At 41.8% G+C, this 19,629-nt stretch overlaps 1 long non-coding RNA gene across 3 annotated transcripts in view; it reads right to left on the bottom strand.

Moving 5' to 3' along the window:
* Positions 1 to 12,686: 12,686 nt before the first annotated feature.
* LOC129473837 (uncharacterized) overlaps positions 12,687 to 19,629 on the bottom strand; it is a 35,508-nt gene continuing 28,565 nt past the window's right edge. For all 3 annotated transcript variants that reach the window (XR_010119114.1, XR_010119115.1, XR_010119116.1), the window contains 2 exons: positions 17,299 to 17,414; positions 12,687 to 16,123 (listed from right to left, as the gene is read on the bottom strand). This is a non-coding gene — a long non-coding RNA (uncharacterized lncRNA). The remainder of the gene's footprint in view (positions 16,124 to 17,298; positions 17,415 to 19,629) is intronic.

Genomic DNA, 19,629 nt, shown 5'->3' with positions numbered 1-19,629 from the left:
GGTTATTATTTCTTTGTCAGATGGGTAGTTTGCAAATATTTTCTCCCATTCTGTGGGTTGTCTCTTTATTAATTGTATCCTTTGCTTTGTAGAAGCTTTTAAACCTGATGTGATACTATTTGTCCAGTTTTATTTTGGTTGCCTGTGCTTGTGGGGTATTGCTCAAGAAATTTTTGGCCAGACTACTGTCCTGGAGGTTTTCCCCAATGTTTTCTTATAGTAGTTTCATAGTTTGAGGTCTTAGATTTAAGTCTTTATTACATTTTGATTTTTTATTTGATTTTTTATTTTTTGAGACAGAGTCTTGCTCTGTCGCCAGGCTGGAGTGCAGTGGCACGATCTCAGCTCATGGCAACCTCCACCTCCTGGGTTCAAGCGATTCTCCTGCCTCAGCCTCCTGAGTAGCTAGGACTACAGGCATGTGCCATCACGCCCAGCTAATTTTTGTATTTTTAGTAGGGGGGGGTGGGTTTCACTATGTTAGACAGGATGGTCTCGATCTCTTGACCTCATGATCTGCCTGCCTCAGCCTCCCAAAGTGCTGAGATTACAGGTCTAAGCCACCATGCTCAGCCTTGATTTGACTCTTGTCTACAGTGAGAGGTAGGGGTCTAGTTTCATTCTTCTGCATATGGATATCCAGTTTTCCCAGCACCATTTCATTCAAGAGACTGTCTTTTCTTTTCTCCAGTATAAGTACTTGGCAACTTTGTCAAAAATGAGTTCCCTGTGTGTGGATTTGTTTCTAGGTTCTCTATTCTGTTCCATTGGACTGTCTGTTTTTATGTCAGTACCATGCTGTTTTGGTGATTATAGCTCTGTAGTATAATTTGAAGTCAGGTATGTGATTCCTCCAGTTTTGATCTTTTTGCTTAAGATAATTTTGGCTATTCTGGGCATTCTGTGTTTTCATATAAATTTTGAGATTTTTTTTCTATTTCTCGAAGACAATTATTGGTATTTTGATAGGGATTGCATTGAATCTGTAGATTGCTTTGGGTATTGTGGACATTTTAACAATATTGATTCTTCCAGTCCATAAAGATGGAATTTTTTCCATTTTTTGTGTGTCCTCTTCAATTTCTTTCATCAATGTTTTATAATTCTCCTCATAGATATCTTGCACATTTTTGGTTAATTCCTAGGTATTTAATTTTATGTGTGGCTTCTGTAAATGAAATTACCTTTTTAAATTTAAAATTGTTCACTGTTGGCATATAGAAATGCTACTGGTTTTTATATGTTGATTTTGTGTCCGGCAACTTTACTGAATTTATTGATTCTAATAGTTTTCCTGTGGAGCCTTTAGGTTTTTTCCAAATATAAGTTCATATCATCTGCAAACTAGGCTAATTTAACTTCTCCCTTTCCAGTTTGGATGGCCTTTATATCTTCTCTTGTCTGATCACTCTAGCTAGAACATCCAGTACTTTGTTTAATAACAGTGGTGACAGTGAACATCCCTGTTGTGTTCCAGATCTTATAGGAAAGGCTTTCACTTTTTCCCATTCAGTATGATACTAGCTGTGGGTCTGTCATATCTGGCTATTACGTTGAAGTATATTTCTTTTATACACAGATTTTTGAGGGTTTTTATCATGAAGGGATGTTGATTTTATAAAATACTTTTTCAGCATCAATAGAAATAATCATATGGTTTTCATCATTCTTTTTGATATGATGTATTACATTGATTGATTTGCACATGTTGAATCATCCTTGCATTCCAGGGATAAATCCCACTTGGTCATGATAAATGATTTTTTTAATGGAGTCTCACTCTGTCACCCAGGCTGGAGTGCAGTGCCACAATCTCAGCTCACTGCAACCTCCGCCTCCTGGGTTCAAGCGATCCTCCTGCCTCAGTCTCCTGAGTAGCTGGGATTACAGGCATGCACCACCACACTTGGCTGATTTTGTATTTTCAGTAGAGACAAGGTTTCACCATGTTGGTCAGGCTGGTCTCGAACTCCTGACCCCAGGTGATCTGCCCACCTTGGCTCCCAAAGTGCTGGGATTAGAGGCTTAAGCCACTGCACCCGACCCTGATGAATGATCTTTTTAATGTATCGTTGAATTTAGTTTGCTAATATTTTGTTGAGGATTCTGGCATCAATAGTCATCAGAGAAATTGGCCTGCAGTTTTCTTTTTTTGATGTGTCTTTGTCTGGTTTTGGTATCAGGGTGATACTGGTCTCCTAGAATGACTTTGGAAATATTCTCTCCTCCTCTATTTTTCAATAGCTTGAGTGGGATTGGTATTAGTTCTTCTTTAAATGTTTGGTAGAATTCAACAGTGAAGCCATCGGGTCCTTGGTTTTCTTTAGTGGGAGACTTTTTTATTATGGCTTCAACCTTGTTACTTGTTATTAGTCTGTTCAGGTTTTGGATTTCTTCCTGGTTCAGTCTCAGTAGGTTGTATGTGTCTAGGAATTGTCAATTTCTTCTAGATTTTCCAATTTATTGGCATATAGTTGCTCATAGTGCCCCTAATGATCCTTTGAATTGCTGCAGTGTCAGTTGTAATGTCTTTTTCATTTCTGATTTTATTTATTTGTATCTTGTCTCTTTTTTCTCAGTCTTGCTAAAGGCTTGTCAGTTTTGTTTAACTTTTGAAAAAAAAAGCAACTTTTTGTTTCATTGTTCTTTTGCATTGATTTTTATTTCAATTTTATTTATTTATGCTCTGATTTTTATTACTTCTTTTCTTCTAAGTTTGTGTTTGTTTTGCTCTTGCTTTTCTGATTCTTTAAGGTTCATTGTTAAATTGCTTATTTGAAGTTTTTCCTCTTTTATCATGTAGGCACTTAGAGCTATAAATTTGCCTCTTAGTACTGCTTTTGCTGTATCCCATAGGTTCTGGTATGTTGTGTTTCCTTTATCATTTGTTTCAAGAAATTGTTCAATTTCCTTCTTAATTTCTTCATTGACTCAATGGTCATTCAGAAGCATATGGTTTAATTTTCATGTATTTGTATAATTTCAAAAATTCCTCTTGTTATTAGTTTCTAGTTGTATTCCACTGTGGTCAGAGAAGATGCTTGATAGTATTCAATTTTTTTAATGTTTTAAGACTTGTGACCTAACATATGGTCTATCCTTGAGAATGATACATGTGCTAAAAAAGAATGTGTATTCTGCAGCCATTGGATAAAATGTTCTGCAAGTATGTATTAGATCCATTTGATCTACAGTGCAGATTAAGTCTGATGTTTCTTTTTTATTTTCTGTCTGGAAGATCTGTCCAGTGCTGAAAATGTGGTGTTGAAGTCTCCAGCTATTATTGTATTGGGGTCACTCTCTCTCTTTAGCTCTAATCATATTTGCTTTATATATCTGGGTGCTGCAGTGTTGACTGCATATATATTTATATTTGTCATATCCTCTTCCTGAATTGAACCCTGTATTAGTCTATTCTTGCACTGCTATAAAGAAATACCTGAGACTGGGTAATACATAGAGAAAAGAGGTTTAATTGGCTCACAGTTCTGCAGGCTGTACAGAAAGCATGGCTGGGGAGGCCTCAGAACACTTACAATCATGACAGAAGGTGAAGGGGAGGCAAGCCTGTCTTACATGGCTGGAGCAGGAGGAAAGTGGGATGGGGTGGCACACACTTTTAAACAATCAGATCTCACAATAACTCACTCACTGTCATGAGAACAGCACCCAGGGGGATGGTGTTAAACCATGAGAAACCCCCATTTTCCAATCCTCTTCCACCAGGCTCCACCTCCAAAATTTAGGATTACAATTGAACATGAGATTTTGGTGGGGATGTAGATCCAAACCATATTATTCCACCTCTGGTGTCTCCCAAATCTCATGTCCTTCTCATACTGCAAAATACAGTTATATCTTCCCAACAGTCCCTCAAAGTCTTAACTCATTCCAGCATTAATTCAAATGTCCAAAGTCCAGAGTCTCACCTGAGACAAGGCAAGTCTCTCCCACCTGTGAGCTTACAAAATAAAAAAATAGTTACTTCCAACATACAGTGGGGGTACAGGAATTGGGTAAATACTCCCATTCCAAAAGTGAGAAATTGGCCAAAAGAAAGGGGCTACTGGACCCATGCAAGTCTGAAACCCAGCAGGTAGTCATTAAATCTTAAAGCTCCAAAATAGTCTCCTTTGACTCCATATCTCACATCCAGGGCACACTGGTGCAAGGGGTGGGCTCCCAAGGCCTTGGGCAGCTCAGCCCCTGGGACTCTGCAGGGTAAGCCACTGTCACTGCTTTCACAGGCTGGCATTGACTGCCTGTGGCTTTTCCAGGTGTACACTGCAAGCTGTCATTGGCAGATCTACCATCCTGGAATCTGGAGGACAGTGGCTTTCCTTCTCACAGCTCCACTAGGCAGTACACCAGAGGGGAAGCTGTGTGGGAACTCCAACCCCAAATTTCCCCTCCACACTACCCTAGTAGAGGTTCTCCATAAGGGCTCTGTCCCTGCAGCTGGCTTCTGCCTGGACATCCAGGCTTTCCCACACATACTCTGAAATCTAGGGGTAGGCTCCCAAGCCTCAATTCTTGCACTCTGTGCACCTACAGGCTTAATTTAACACCACATGGGAGCCATCAAGGCTTACAACTTGCACCCTTTGGAGCAGCAGCCTGGGCTGTACCTGGGGCCCTTTGAGCTGAAGCTGGAGCTGGAGCAGCTGGGATTTGGAGAGCGGTTTCCTGAGGCTGTGCAGGGCAGCAGGACAATGAGCCTGGCCCAGGAAACCATCCTTCCCTCCTAGGCCTTTGGGCCTGTGATGGGAGAGGCTGCCCCCAAGGCATTTGAAATGTGTTCAAGGTGTTTTTCCCACTATCTTGGCTATCAACATTTTGCTCCCTGTTACTTGCAATTTTCTGCAGCTAGCTTGAATTCCTCTCCAGAAAATGTTTTTTTTCTTTTCTACAACATGGCCAGGCTGCAAATTCTCCAAACTTTTACACTCTGCTTCCTTTTTAAATATAAGTTCCAGTTTCTAGTCATGTCTTTGCTCACAAATATGAGCACAGACTACCAGAAGCTGCCAGGCCACATCTTGAACACTTTGCTGCTTAGAAATTTCTTCTGCCAGATACCCTAAATCTTCACTTTCAAGTTCAAAGTTCCACAGATTCCTAGGGCAGGGGCACAATGTCTCCAACCACATGTCCTAATAAAAGTGACCTCCACTCCATGTCCCAATAAGTCCCCCACCTCCATCTGAGACCTCCTCAGCCTGGACTTCATTGTCCATATCAGTATCAGTATTTTGGTCAAAACAATTTAACAAATCTCTAAGAAATTCCAAACTTCCCCTCATCTTCCTATCTTCGGAGCCCTCCACACTCTTCCAACCACTGTCTATTACCCAGTTCCACTGCTGTTTCCATATTTTCATGTATCTTTCTAGCAATGCCTCACTCCTCTTTACCAATTTTCTGTATTATTCTGTTCTCACACTGCTATAAAGAAATACCCAAGACTTGTTAGTTTATGAAGAAAAGAGGTTGAATTGGCTCATAGTTCCACAGGCTGTTCAGGAAGCATAGTGGCATCTGATTCTGGGAAGGCCTGAGGGAGCTTTTCCTCACAGAATAATGCAAAGTGGGAGCAAGCATCTACATAGCAGGAGTAGACCAAGGCAAACGGGTGGTGTGGAGAGGTGCTACACACTTTTAAGCAACCAGATTTCAGAAGAACTCACTATCATGAGAACAGCACTAAGACGGTGCTGAATTATTCATGAAAGATCCACCCCCATGATCCAATCATGTCCCACCAGGCCCCACCTTCAACATTGAGGATTACAATAGAACACAAAATTTGGGTGGGGACACAGAAATGGAAACCATATTAACCCCTTTATCATTGTATAGTGACTTTATTTGTCTCTTCTTTTTTTTTTTTTTTTGAGACGGAGTCTCACTCTGTCGCCCATGCTGGAGTGCAGTGGCGCAATCTCAGCTCACTGCAAGCTCCGCCTCCCGGGTTCACGCCATTCTCCTGCCTCAGCCTCTCCGAGTAGCTGGGACTACAGGCGCCCGCCACCACGCCCAGCTAATTTTTTTGTATTTTTAGTAGAGACGGGGTTTCACCGTGGTCTCGATCTCCTGACCTCGTGATCCGCCCACCTCGGCCTCCCAAAGTGCTGGGATTACAAGCGTGAGCCACCGCGCCCGGCCTATTTGTCTCTTCTTATAGTTTTTGTGTCAAAATCAACACTCCTCTTTTTTCTGGTTTCCATTGGCATGGAATAACTTTTTCCAACCCTTTACTTTCAGTCTATGTGTGTCTTTATAGGTTAAGTGTGTTTCTTGTAGGCAACAGATCTATGGGTCTTGTTTTCTCCATTCATTCAGCCAGTCTATGTATGTCTTTTGATTGGAGAGTTTAGTCTATTTCCATTCAATGTATTATTGATAAGACTTACTCCTGCCTTGTTATTTATTTGTTTTCTGGTTGTTTTGTGGTCTTCTTCTTTCTTTTCTTCCTGTCTTCCTTTAGGGAAGGTAATTTTCTCTGGTGATATGATTTAGGTTTTTGCTTTTTATTTTTTATGTATCCAGTGTATGTTTTTAGGTTTGAGGTTACCATGAGGATTATAAATACTATTTTATAACCCATTATTTTAACCTAGTAACATTGTTTGCATTAACAAACAAAAAGAAAACTAATAAAAACTCTACATCTTCATCTCCCCACTTTTTAACTTTTTGTTGTTTCTAATTTTATCTTATTTTTTCTGACTGTGTCTTGAAAAGTTGTTGTAGTTACTATTTTTGATTGGTTTATCATTTATTCTTTCTACTTACACACCACAGTTACAATGTTATCATACTTTGGGTTTTTCTGTGTACTTACTCTTAACAGTGAGTTTTGTACCTTTAGATGATTCCTTGTTGCTCATTAATGTCCGTTTCTTTCTGACCAAAGTACTCCCTTAAACATTTCTTATGGGACCAGTCTATTGTTGATGAAATCCCTGAGCTTTTGTTTGTCTGGGGAAGTCTTTGTTTACTCTTCATGTTTGAAGGGTATTTTTGCTGGATATACTATTCTAGGGTAAAAGGTTTTTTCCCTTCAGCACTTTAACATGTCATGTCACTCTCTCCTGGTTTGTAATGTTTCCACTGAAAAATATGCTGCCAGATGTATTGGAGCTCCATTGTAGGTTATCTGTTTCTTTTCTCTTGCTGCTTTTAGGATCCTTTCTATACCCTTGTCCTGTGGGAATTTGATTATTAAATGCCTTGAGGTAATCTTTGGGTTAAATTGGCCTGGTGTTCTATAACCCTCTTGTACTTGGATATAAATATCTTTCTGTAGGTTTAGGAAGTTCTATGTTATTATCCCTTTCAACAAACTTTCTATTCCTCTCTCTCTATCTCTTCTTTAAGGCCAATAACTCCTAGATTTGCCCTTAAGAAGCTATTTTCTAGATCCTGTAGGCATGCATCATGGTTTTTTATTTTTTATCTCCTCTGAATGTGTATTTTTCCCTTTTCTTTTTGTTGTTTTTTTTTGTTTTGTTTTGTTTGTTTGTTTGTTTTGAGATGGAGGCTTGCTCCTTCACCAGGCTGGAGTGCAATGGTGTGATCTTGGCTCATCGCAACCTCTGCCTCCTGGGTTCAAGCAATTCTCCTGCCTTGGCCTCCCAAGTAGCTGGGATTATAGGCATGAGCCACCACACCTGGCTAATTTTGTATTTTTAGTAGAGATGGGGTTTCTCCATGTTGGTCAGGCTGGTCTTGAACTGCCGACCTCAGGTGATCCGCCTACCTCAGCCTCCCAAAGTGCTGGGATTACAGTCGTGAGGTGAGCCACTGCGCCCGGCTTTGTTATTGTTAATAGTGCTGCAGTGAACATACATTCGCATGTGTCTTTATGGTGGAATGATTTATATTCCTTTAGGTAAATACCCAGTAATGGGATTGGTGGGTCAAATGGTAGTTCTGTTTTTAGCTCTCTGAGGAATCACCACACTGCTGTCCACAGTGGTTGAACTAATTTACACTCCTAACAAGTGTGTAAGTGTTCCTCTTCTCCATAACCTCACCAACATCTATTATTTTTTTACTTTTTTGTAGCCATCCTGACTGGCATGAGATGATATCTCATCGTGGTTTTGATTTTGCATTTCTCTAATGATCAGTGATAACTGAGGTTTTCTTTAACATGCTAGTTGGCTGTATGTATGTCTTTTTTGAAAAGTGTCTGTTCATGTCCTTTGCCCATTTTTTAATGGAGTGGCTTTTTTTCCATGTTTAAATTTCTTATAGATGCTAGATATTAGCCCCTTGTCAGATGCATAGTTTGCAAAAATTTTCTGTCATTCTGTAGATTGTCTGCCCTGTTGTTTCTTTTGCTGTGAAGCTCTTAAATCTGATTAGTCAATTTTTGCTTTTGTTACGATTGCTTTTGGTGTCTTCATCATGAAATCTTTGCCGGTTCCTGTGTCCAGAATGGTATTGCCTAAGTTATCTTCAGGATTTTTATAATTTTGGGTTTTAACTCTTTAAACCATCTTAATTTTTGTACATAGTAAAAGGGGTCCAGTTACGATCTTCTGCATATGACCAGTTATCCCAGCACCATTTATTGAATAGGGAGACCTTTCCCCATTGCTTGTTTTTGTCAACTTTGTTGAAGATCAGATGGCTGTAGGTTTGTGGCCTTATTTCTGGCCTCTCTGTTCTGTCCCACTGGTCTGTGTGTCTGCTTTTGTACCAGTACCATGCTGTTTTGGTCATGGTAGCCCTGTAGTTTGAAGTTAGGTAATGTGATGCCTCCACCTTTGTTCTTTTTGCTTAGGATTGCCTTGACTACTCAGGCTTTTTGGTTCCATATGAATTTTAAGTTTTTTCTAGTTCTGTGAAAAATGTAATTGATAAGTTTGATAGGAATAGCATTGAATCAATAAATTGCTTTGGGTAGTATGGCCACTTTAATGATATTGATTCTTCCTAGCCATGAGCATGGGAAGATTTTCCTATTTGTTTGTGTCATCTCTGATTTCTTTCCGCAGCGTTTGTGATTCTCATTGTAGAGATCCTTTACTTCCTTGGTTACCTGCATTCCTAGGTATTTTATTCTCTTTCTGGCAATTATGAATGGGATTGTGCTCCTGATTTGGCTCTTGGCTTGGCTATTGTGTATAGGAATGTTAGTGATTTTTGTACATTGATTTTGTCACCTGAAACTTTGCTGAAATTGTTTATCAGATGAAGGACCTTTTGGGCTGAGGCTATGGGGTTTTCTAGATATAGAATCACATTGTCTGCAAACAAGGATAGTTTGACTTCCTCTCTTCCTATTTGGATGCCCTTTATTATTTCTGTTGCCTGACTGCTGTGATCAGGACTTTCAACACCATATTGAATAGGAGTGGTGAGAAAGGGCTTCCTTATCTTGTGCCACTTTTCAAGGGGAATGCTTGCAGCTTTTGCCCATTCAGTATAATGTTGGCTGTGGGTTTGTTATAGTTGGCTCTTACTATTCTGAGTTATGTTCCTTCAACACAAGATGGGAAGCTCCCCAAATCCACATCTCTTGCTTGTGGGGGAGCCATCCTCAGCACATCAGCCCTACCCAACCCACAGTAGATACCAACATCCCTATGATGGATGAGCTATGGGGGAGTCCCCCCAACCCCGGAGAGAGAATTGGCCCCCGATGGGGACTTAGGGAGGGCTGAGTTGGCGAGCTGTGGGAGGTCATCACCAGTGGGGCTCAAGCTCTCCCCTCCAAGCTCCAAGGATCTCCGCAGCCACAGGACGCATTCCTTCTCCACTTAGATCTTGTCTCTCTGTGAAGCATCCAATCGCCTTCCATTTCTACTTGGTGTAGAATGTAGGGGGCAGCCGGGCGCGGTGGCTCACGCTTGTAATCCCAGCACTTTGGGAGGCCGAGGCGGGCGGATCACGAGGTCAGGAGATCGAGACCACAGTGAAACCCCGTCTCTACTAAAAATACAAAAAATTAGCCGGGCGTGGTGGCGGGCGCCTGTAGTCCCAGCTACTCGGAGAGGCTGAGGCAGGAGAATGGCGTGAACCCGGGAGGCGGAGCTTGCAGTGAGCCGAGATTGCGCCACTGCACTCCAGCCTGGGCGACAGAGCGAGACTCCGTCTCAAAAAAAAAAAAAAAAAAAAAAAAAAAAAAGAATGTAGGGGGCAATGAATGAGACTGCCGCATATTGCAGAGGGTCCATGTCCAAGCACAGACAGTTGTAACTGTAGTAGTCACACCACCAGTACCTGTGGTTCCTGCCAGCCCCTCCACTGCCCAGACCAGACAGTGTCAGTCTGGCAGACGCACCCCCAAGGACTCTCCCTCATGGTGTCTACTCCTCTGCCCCACCCTTCTGATCTCACAGCTTCTCCTCAGGTGACATTCACACTTTAGACAACGTTGTTTGGTCCCCTGATTATGATCTTGTTTACTTGCTGTCAGCTCTGCCTGGGAAGAGGTCTATGCTCAGTTCCAGGATACACTGAAAAAGCACTGGACGGGCAGGTACAGTCTTGGGCTTTACCATGAACTGTTGTTTGGTCAAGTTGTTTAACCTCCACTCTGTTCATCTTGTATATATGGGTGGAGGGTAAAGACTATGAGCCCACAGGTCTGCTTCTGTGCTCACTGTAACAGATTCTAAGTGCAAGTCCCTGAAACAGGATCACAGTACACAACATTAACATAAGAGGATACATTATGCACAGTACAGCTTTCCTTGAGGTTCTAGAGAATGCAAACCTTAACAAGTACCAAACCTCTGCTGAAAAATCCTCTAATGAATTTCAAGGTTAAATATAAATAAACTGTGGGATTGTTCTGCCTAGAGTAGTCACACCCTCCTTGGGGGTCCCACAGTCCACAGGCTCAAACTCCTGATCCAACAGTTACATGCTGCACCAACTTTCAGACTGTCTCTCCCAGTAGGCAGTGAGCCCCTAGAAGGCAGAGACTATGTAACAATGACCTGGCAACTTTGTCGAATAGCTGCTCCTATCAAGATCGGCTCATAAAAAGCCAAGCACTGCTCAGCTTTTATTATGCCTCTTACTGATTTATGCCTTCATTTGGCATTCAAGAACTTGCTCCACTAGTGCCAAACAGTTGGGAGATATTTACTAAAAATTATTAAACTGCAATCTATCCTCTGAACCCACTGTGCTCAATCCCACCACACATCTTGCTGCTCCCTAACTTCTAGCTGCTTGGAAAGTCTCATTTTCTTCATCCACTTAAATCATACACATCCCTCGGGTTCCATGCAAAGTTCCATCTCATTCATGAAACTCCCTGACCACTGGGATATCTGGCCTATGAACTTGAGCAAACTATTTCTTCTGCATCTCATTTGGCATTTGAGGAGGGACTGGTCTCTGACATCTCTTGGTATGCCTCACAGTCAGTAAAGTGTTTCCAGACCTATAGGTACCACTCCATATTGTTAGCTCTTTGAGGATACACACTAGGTTATACTTTTCTGGTTCTCCACCCTGAGCACCCAAAAGGCAGATGATAGGTACATCTCAACTCCAAAGAGACTGCTGAACATTGAATGAATTAATGTCACACAGAGAAAGTGACCCTGGTGACCAGCCTGGGCCAGTTCACTCACGTGACAGTGGGGGCTGGCAAGTACATAATTTTCAGGATAGACTGGCAGGCTGGAGACCCAGGGAAGAGCTGACACTGCAGCCTGAGGCCACAGGTAGCAGTGTTGCTGGGTTGCTGCACATTCTTTACTGGGAGATTTAGAGAAACTGTCATTATCATTATCCTAATATTGTCAAAACTTGTAGGCAGCCTATTTGCTTTTTTTGGTTCTTATTGTTGGTGTGTTGTTATTCCTGTGGAAATCATAATTGTGCAGTGTTTTGATATCTATGAATTCAAAAACCTAAACAGATTATTAAGAACAAACTAATAATAAAGTGACAAACTTTGGATACCTTTTTAACATTGTTTCTAAATATTGTAAACATAAATCTTCTGGACCTCAGAGGGAAGAAGGAAGCAATGATATTAATAATGAATCATAATCTGGAACAGCTGATATTGTACACAAAATATAACTGGAAATGCCTTTGCAACTGCGTAATAGTTCAAAGAAACAGTAATTTGCACTTCTAAAATTTAAAAACTCCCCAATAACTTTTGACAAAACTCACAGATGGCTTATTATTGCTAGCAGTGTAAATATTGGATGCAAATCATGCTCAAAAGCTGTGTGAATAGCCAAAAGTGCTAAGCACATTCTGTCAGTGCTCATAATTCAAGGAAAACATTAGCAAAATTCAAAGAAAAAAACTTGAAAAATATTAAGAACAGCTTTGTACAATAAAGTATTTGAAAAAAGCAACAAACAGTGGAAAAATGCCATCAGATGTTAGTATACAGTTTACCCAAATGTGTAATTAGAGCATTTTACATCATTAAGTAGAGGCTTTTAAACAATTATACATAGTGCATATCATTGCAGTATAGATCAATGGTTCTGCTGGTTGCAAACCGTATTCTACATAATAAGACAACTTTTGGAAAATTTATTAATCCAAGCAATAAATCATTATCAATGAAGTGTCAACCACTTCACAAAATGTATTTAAGTTTTAGTTCCTTAAATACTAACTGTAAGACTTACAGGAAAATGAGATTTTGTTGATCTGAGGAACTCAAACATACCAACCTTACTCATCAGTGCTCAAGAAAAATAGCTTTAATGTGAGACAGTTGTATGATGGTACAGATAGTGCCAGTATATGCAACGAAGAAAGTTCAGGTTTCACCAAAAGTTTAGCAAAATTTCAGGGTTTAAAAATCTGTTAATCGCAGAAGTCACATGCTGTCTCACGTTTACTCTTCCTTGTGTCCTGATCCTGCTGACTTGTCCACATGGGCAACTAGGAAGCTGGCACAACTATACTTCTTTGTTCACTTTGGTCACCACCATTTGCTCTGCTGTTGGGCTGCCCATGTGTAGGCAGGTTTCATGAAAATATCAGGTTCCCTAAGCAACATGAACTGGGAGGTTCAGAGAGGGTAGATTTCCCTAGTCACTGACTTACTGAGGGATTGACTCAAGATTCCCAGGCACTAGACAGAAGCAGTCGGGAAAGGAATCATTTCCTGATTGCCTGTGGGGGAAAAAGAAACTCTTTTTTGGATAGAACAGTCTGGATGGACTCTAACACAGTAGTGAAGGCAGTGCATTCTTCAGAAGGGCAGCAGATGGGGCACCATGCATCCCCACAGAGGGGCTGTCCTGCGGTCTTTGCAGGAGTTGCCAGGCTCCCAAAATCTCCTCCTGCTGCTATTCCCACCCTGCCTGAAAAGAGGTGAGGGGGATGATGGGGAGGGAGTCAAATAGACTCGGGATAGGAGGAGTGAGTGCCTTGGTAAAACCAATTACTTAGCTAAACCTTTGGCTAAAAAGGTTTTTGGCTAAAAAGTTTAGCCAAAGAGCTAAACTCTAGGAAGGGAGGCACAAAATGGAGAAGTGTGGTTTTTTTTTTTGCTTCTCTAGGTGAAGGTTTAACTTCAGCATGGGTAAAACTATTCTTTCCTTTTTTCTCTCCCAGAGTTCTCACCACCTCCTCCCACGCTAAACCCTTCATGTTGCAGGAGACAGAGAATCCCAGGTAAGACCCGGACTTTTTCTCCTCCCTCCCTTCCTTTTTTCACCTTGTTCTGGATAAATTATCTTGGTTTTGTTTCTGGAGGGAAAAGGGCAGAGAGGCCCTGACTTGAATCTCAATCACATTTCTGCACACAGTACCTGAGGAGACAGAATAGCAGAGGGGTGGTAACAATTAACATTGCTCTATGGGCTTTAGAATGGAGAAAAAATAATTCCCACTCTTTTTTCTTTTACCCAAATCCAACTTCAGTTTTCTCTCCAACTCTCTAAAACCACCACCAATACTATTATCATATCATGTGTAGCTACTTGGAGGGTGGTGAAAGGCTGAGTGTGAATCATGTTCAAGTGGCAGGGTGTTAAACGAAATAGTTCCTCACAGCAATGCCCAAAGTCATCCTTGGTCACAATAAAGGAGAATAAAGGGAAAAAAGTGTGATTATTGTATTAGATTGTGGGGTTGCAGGTGAGTTTTTTCATTTTAAAAATGATTTTGTTGTTATAATGATGATGTCAATTTTTTAAAAAATAAAAGAATGGAAAAAGTTGACTTGGGATTTCATAATGTAAAGAAAAAAGCAAAACAAAAAAGAACAACAAAAAGCAAACAAAACAAAGATTTATATGTAATACCTAATTTAATCCCTTCATAACTCTGTGAAGTGGGTCAGTATTGATGGGTGAGCTTAAATAACAGATAAGGAATGAGATCCAAAACAACCAGCCATGATCGCACAGCTTGTGGAACCCAGGTTCTTTGACACTCAGCCCAGTGTTCCACCTGCAATGGCAACCTAAGTGAGGAGGGGGCCTCAGAGATGAGGTGGTCGACCCTTACAATGTTGATATTCTCCATGCTTTCTCAGAGCAAGTGGCTGAATCTCTTTCGTGACAGAGAACTCACCACCTACCAAGGCAGCCCATTTTACTAAGTCTAATTTTTAAAAAAGGTACTTATGATGAGCACAATTCTGTGTCTCTCATCCTCTATGGAAACGACCAATTTCTGACCTCTATGTCACAAAGAGTAAGTATAATTCTTCACATAATAGCCCTCCAAATATTTGAAATCTCTAGTCATAGCCAGGTATATTGCATCAAAATAAATGGCTATTTTCTGCAGGAGGGTTGGTCCAATGTCCTAGCCCACCATTATCAGAAGCAAGGAGTCCTCCCTATTTTTTGAAGAACCATATTTATTTGCTCAAATCATAGTTATTAGGGGCCCGCTATCTGCCTGGCAGTGGGGATGCAGCAATACATAGGTCAAATAGGCATTTGGAGTGTGGAAGTGGGTGCCCACCCTAGTCGGGGAGCATCTCAGGATGTCCTCCTCAAGGAGATGACATGTCAACTGAGCCCAGGGGACAACAGGAGTTGACAGGGAAGAGTATTTCTTAGAGGGAGAAACTGGAGGCAGCTGTAGTGAGGTGCTGATGGGTTCTGGCCACCACCTGGGCCACCTAGATTTGATGTTTCTCCACCCCTACTTAGTTGTGTGACCCTGGACAAGTTCCTCACCCACTGTGTGCTTTAGAACCCTCACTGTGAAATGGGAGATGTGATTGGAATGTTGTGAGGATTGTTTGAGTGAATACATGTGAAGGACTTAGGACAAGCCTGGCACATAGTTAATGCTCAATCAATGTTTGCTCTCGCGACTGGAGGGAAACAAGGTAGTGGGCAGGAAGGGGGAGTGCGCAGACAGTTCCTGCTAAGCCTTGTAAGTTATCCATGGCCCAGCACTGTAACCGGAGAAGTGAGGATGAGACTTCCACTTTGAGAAACGCCTCTCTGGCCGCAGCATGTAGAGGAATGGGAGGGGATTAGAATATGTGTGCACGGACTAGGTGGGAGCTAACTGCAGGGCCAGCATCTGTGGCACAGATTATCTCTCTTCATTCTGAACCCCTCCCTCTTCCCATCTCGAATCCTTTTCCCACTCCTGACCACATCCTCCACCTGTCAGAAAGTCACAGTTAAGGAAGAGATTTCTGAGCACACCTTGGACAGAAGTCATGACGATGGGGCCCATGACTGGGAACCTGCTGGGAGAGGTGGCCTGCAGTGTGTCTGGAGTACACGGGGGACCCTGGGAGCATCTTCTGTGTCTGTGGCCCCTGGCAGGCCTGCATCACTTGGTGCTGTGCCACTATCAGATCCACCACGGGAGTCATGTGCTGTTCATTCCACAAGGAGCCCTTTCAACAGGGAGACTTCAGGCCCAACTGGATTCTAGCCACCTTGGTCTCCAGTCTCCTACTCTCAAGCCCATGAGTGACAATTCAGCACAGGAAATTTGGTTCTGTGAGCAGCATCTATTGGCAGGATGACCAGCAATTCTTGTGTGTGGTTTGCAAAGATCTTAACAGAGCACAAATGTTACTTAGTGCTGCAGAAGGAGAACAATGCTAGGTTCCACAAGGTCGTCTGTCCTTTTGCTGTCTTGTCTACACCAGAGAACCTTTGGTTGACTTGCTTTAATATTGGCTTCAGTCCTATTACAAAACAACAACAACAAATTATTGTATTCTAAACACAGTTCTAAATGCAACAATAGTTTATCTTTTAATCCTGCATTATACAGTTTACAATTACTTGCAAATGCATAGTACCTCACTCCAAAAAACCTCAGGCATCCAGGCATCACAATTTCTCTATCTCCATGACATAGAAACTTCCACGTCACTAGAGGATTTCACAAGCCATATATGAATCCCCTGAAGACTTCTTGGTGTGAAGGAAACGTCACTGGACACAACACTGAAAATGGCAATAGTCCAGGCATGGTGGTTCATGCCTGTAATCCCAGCACCTTGGGAGGCTGAGGCGGGTAGATCACCTGAGGTCAGGAGTTTGAGACTAGCCTGGCCAACATGGTGAAACCCCGTTTCTACTAAAAATACAAAAATTAGCCAGGTGTGGTGGTGAATGCCTGTTGTCCTAGCTACCAGGGAGGCTGAGGCAGGAGAATCACTTGAACCCCAGAGACTGAGGTTGTGGTGAGCTGAGATCACACCACTGCATTCCAGCCTGGGCAACAGAGCGAGACTCTGTCTCAAAAAAAAAAAAAAAAAAAAGGCAACAAAAGCCCTGGATACATAGGGTTTTTTTAGGTGAGCTATAACATCTGGGCAAATAAAAACACTATGTTATTCCTAGAAAAATTATAGAAATCTAACTTAACCTTGTCAACATGGGGATTCATTATCTTATTTAGCAAACTAAAGGAACAATAATGTAACTGCACCTCAGGTACAACTGGAACCAGGGATTTGAATGCAACTAAGACTTCCCATCTTTTATTTTCTCTTCTCTAGATTAGCTCAATTTTTTGCAACACATTTCCTGTATGAACTATAACTATAGCCATTTCTAGATTAATACTTCTTGTCAGCAAAGCAAGACAGAGTTATTCTCTGGTCATGATGAAAATTCCAGAAAAGAGCTCTGAATCAAAGGCCAAAATCCTGGCATATCTGGTACTGTGCAGAGCTGAGAGACTGGCTGAAGAGTGTGCCAGCAGTAAGCTATCCTAGGCATAGGGCCTGACTGGAAATCAAAGACCCTAATGTAGCAGTATTGGATCATCTATAGCCTAGATTATGCTGCAATGATATACAACTCCCATATCTCACTGGTATAAACCAAAAAGGTTTCTTTTACATGCTACCTGTTCATCAGGAGTTGCTGAGGGGGTCACTTGGAGTCACTTGGAGATCCAGGCTCACCAAGCAGCCACTGTCTTCAGCACCAGCTAATGCCCTGCTAGTGGGCAAAGAGGGAGCTCTGGAAGAACATAAACCAGCAGTTAAATTCCCAGTCCAGAAGAAATACATATCACCCCTACTAACACCTCATTACAGGGCACAGATGATGACAATAATGACCTCTCAGGCTTAAGGACCCTTCAACTCTGAGAGAGGGTATCTAGTGGTCACCTAGCTACTATCCTGTCTTTCCCTCAGGCAGAAGTGGGTGTGGTTTCCAACACTCCCAGCTGTGTCCCCCATCCGTGACAACAAAATCTTTGTAATCTAGTTTGAAGCATTTCAGAGGTCAGAAGGGTGTTTGCTGTTAGACTCTTGCTCTCACTTCTACCTGACAAGAGAGAAGAATTTGTATAGATTGTTAGACATGTGACTATTTTTTGAAAGTACTAGGTATTTGGGGCAAGGTCAACATGTTTCCCTATCAGAAATCACTCACAGATATGTTCTTTGAGGTCAGGAATTCTATGAAATAAAAATAAAGAAAGTTATTGAGCCTCTTTTGGATGCCAGTACCATGCTCAATGCTTTCATTTTTTTCAGTATACTCACATTACTGATTATCCTTCATTTTACTTATGATCAAAGCAAGAGTTGAAGGAATGTCCTTGGTTCAAGGCTACGCCCTAGGAGGCAGTCAGAATTTAAATCCAGCTTTCTTTCATTTGAAAGACTGTGCTCTGTGCTGGACCACACTGTACAGTTTTAAAAGTGATCTAACAACGACAGCATCCATCAGTGAACTTTGAGTCTACCAAACAGAAATTGCTCTTAATGGGTTCATCTAATGGCAGGGCCAGCTCAAGGCAAAATTTTTTGCCCCCATCCCTCTTTTTCATTCGACACGATTTTGCTCTATCATCCAGGCTGGACTGCAGTGGCATGGTCACAGCTCACTGCAGCCTCAAACTCCTGGCTCAAGTGATCCTCCCTCCTTATCTTCTTGAGTAGCTGGGACTATGGGCGCATGCCACAACTGCTAGTGTTTAAAATTTTTGTAAGGATGGGGTCTCACTATGTTCCCTAATATGGTCTCAAATTCCTGGCCTCAAGCAATCCTCCCGCCGCAATCTCCTGAAGTGCTGGGATTATAGGTAGAAGCCACAATGCCCAGTCCCCTTCTCCCTCATTAAAAATTTTTTTTATTTTTTTTCACTATTCAACTTCCATTTTAGGTTCAAGGAGTACATGTGTAGGTTCGTTATATGGGTAAATTACAATGTCGTGGGGGTTGTGTATACAGATAATTTTGTCGCCCAGGTAATCAGCATAATACCCAAAAGGTAGTTTTTCAGTCTTCACCCTCCTTTCACCCTCCACCCTCAAGTAGGTCCTGGTGTCTGTTGCTCCCTTGTGTCCATGTGTACTCAATGTTTAGCTCCCATTTAAAAGTGACAACATACAGTATTTGGTTTTGTGTTCCTGCATTAATTGTCTTAAGGTAATGGCCTCCAGCTCTATCCATGTTGCTGCAAAAGACATTATCTCATTCTTTATGGTTGTGTAGTATTCTAATCCACGGTATTAGATTAGATGTACAGTATTCTAATGTACATTTTCTTTTTTTTCTGAGACGGAGTCTCACCCTGTCGCCTAGGCTGGAGTGCAATGGCGCGATCTCGGCTCACTGCAACCTCTGCTTCCCAGGTTCAAACAGTTCTCCTACCTTGAGTAGCTGGGATTACAGGCACCCGCCACCATGCCCAGATAATTTTTGTATTTTTAGTAGAGACAAGGTTTCACCATGTTGGCCAGGCTGGTCTCAAACTCCTGACCTCACCGAACTCCACCCACATCGGTCTCCCAAACTGCTAGGATTACAGGCGTGAGCCACCGAACCTGGGCATCTAGGTTGATTCCGTATCTTTGCCATTGTGAATAATGCCGCAGTGAACATACATGTGTGTGTGTATTTAGGTAGAACTATTTATATTCCTTTGGGGATATACCCAGTAAAGGGATTGCTGGGTTAAACTGTAGTTTTAAGTTCTCTGAGAAATTTCCAGACTGCTTTCCACAATGGCTGAACTAATTTACATTCCCATTTGCAGTGTATAAGTGTTCTCTTTTTTCTGCAACCTCATCGGCATCAGTTAGTTTTTGACTTTTTTAATAATAGCCTTTCTGACTGGTGTGAGATGGTATCTCATTGTGGTTTTGTTTTGCATTCCCCTAATTAGTGATATTAAGCATTTTTTTCTTGTTTCTTTTGAAAAGTGTTCATGTCCTTTGCC

The sequence above is a fragment of the Symphalangus syndactylus genome, chromosome 23 (assembly GCF_028878055.3).
Source record: "Symphalangus syndactylus isolate Jambi chromosome 23, NHGRI_mSymSyn1-v2.1_pri, whole genome shotgun sequence".
Lineage (NCBI taxonomy): Eukaryota > Metazoa > Chordata > Mammalia > Primates > Hylobatidae > Symphalangus > Symphalangus syndactylus.
Note: the sequence above shows the minus strand (reverse complement) of the source record. Positions and strands in the feature narration are given on the sequence as shown.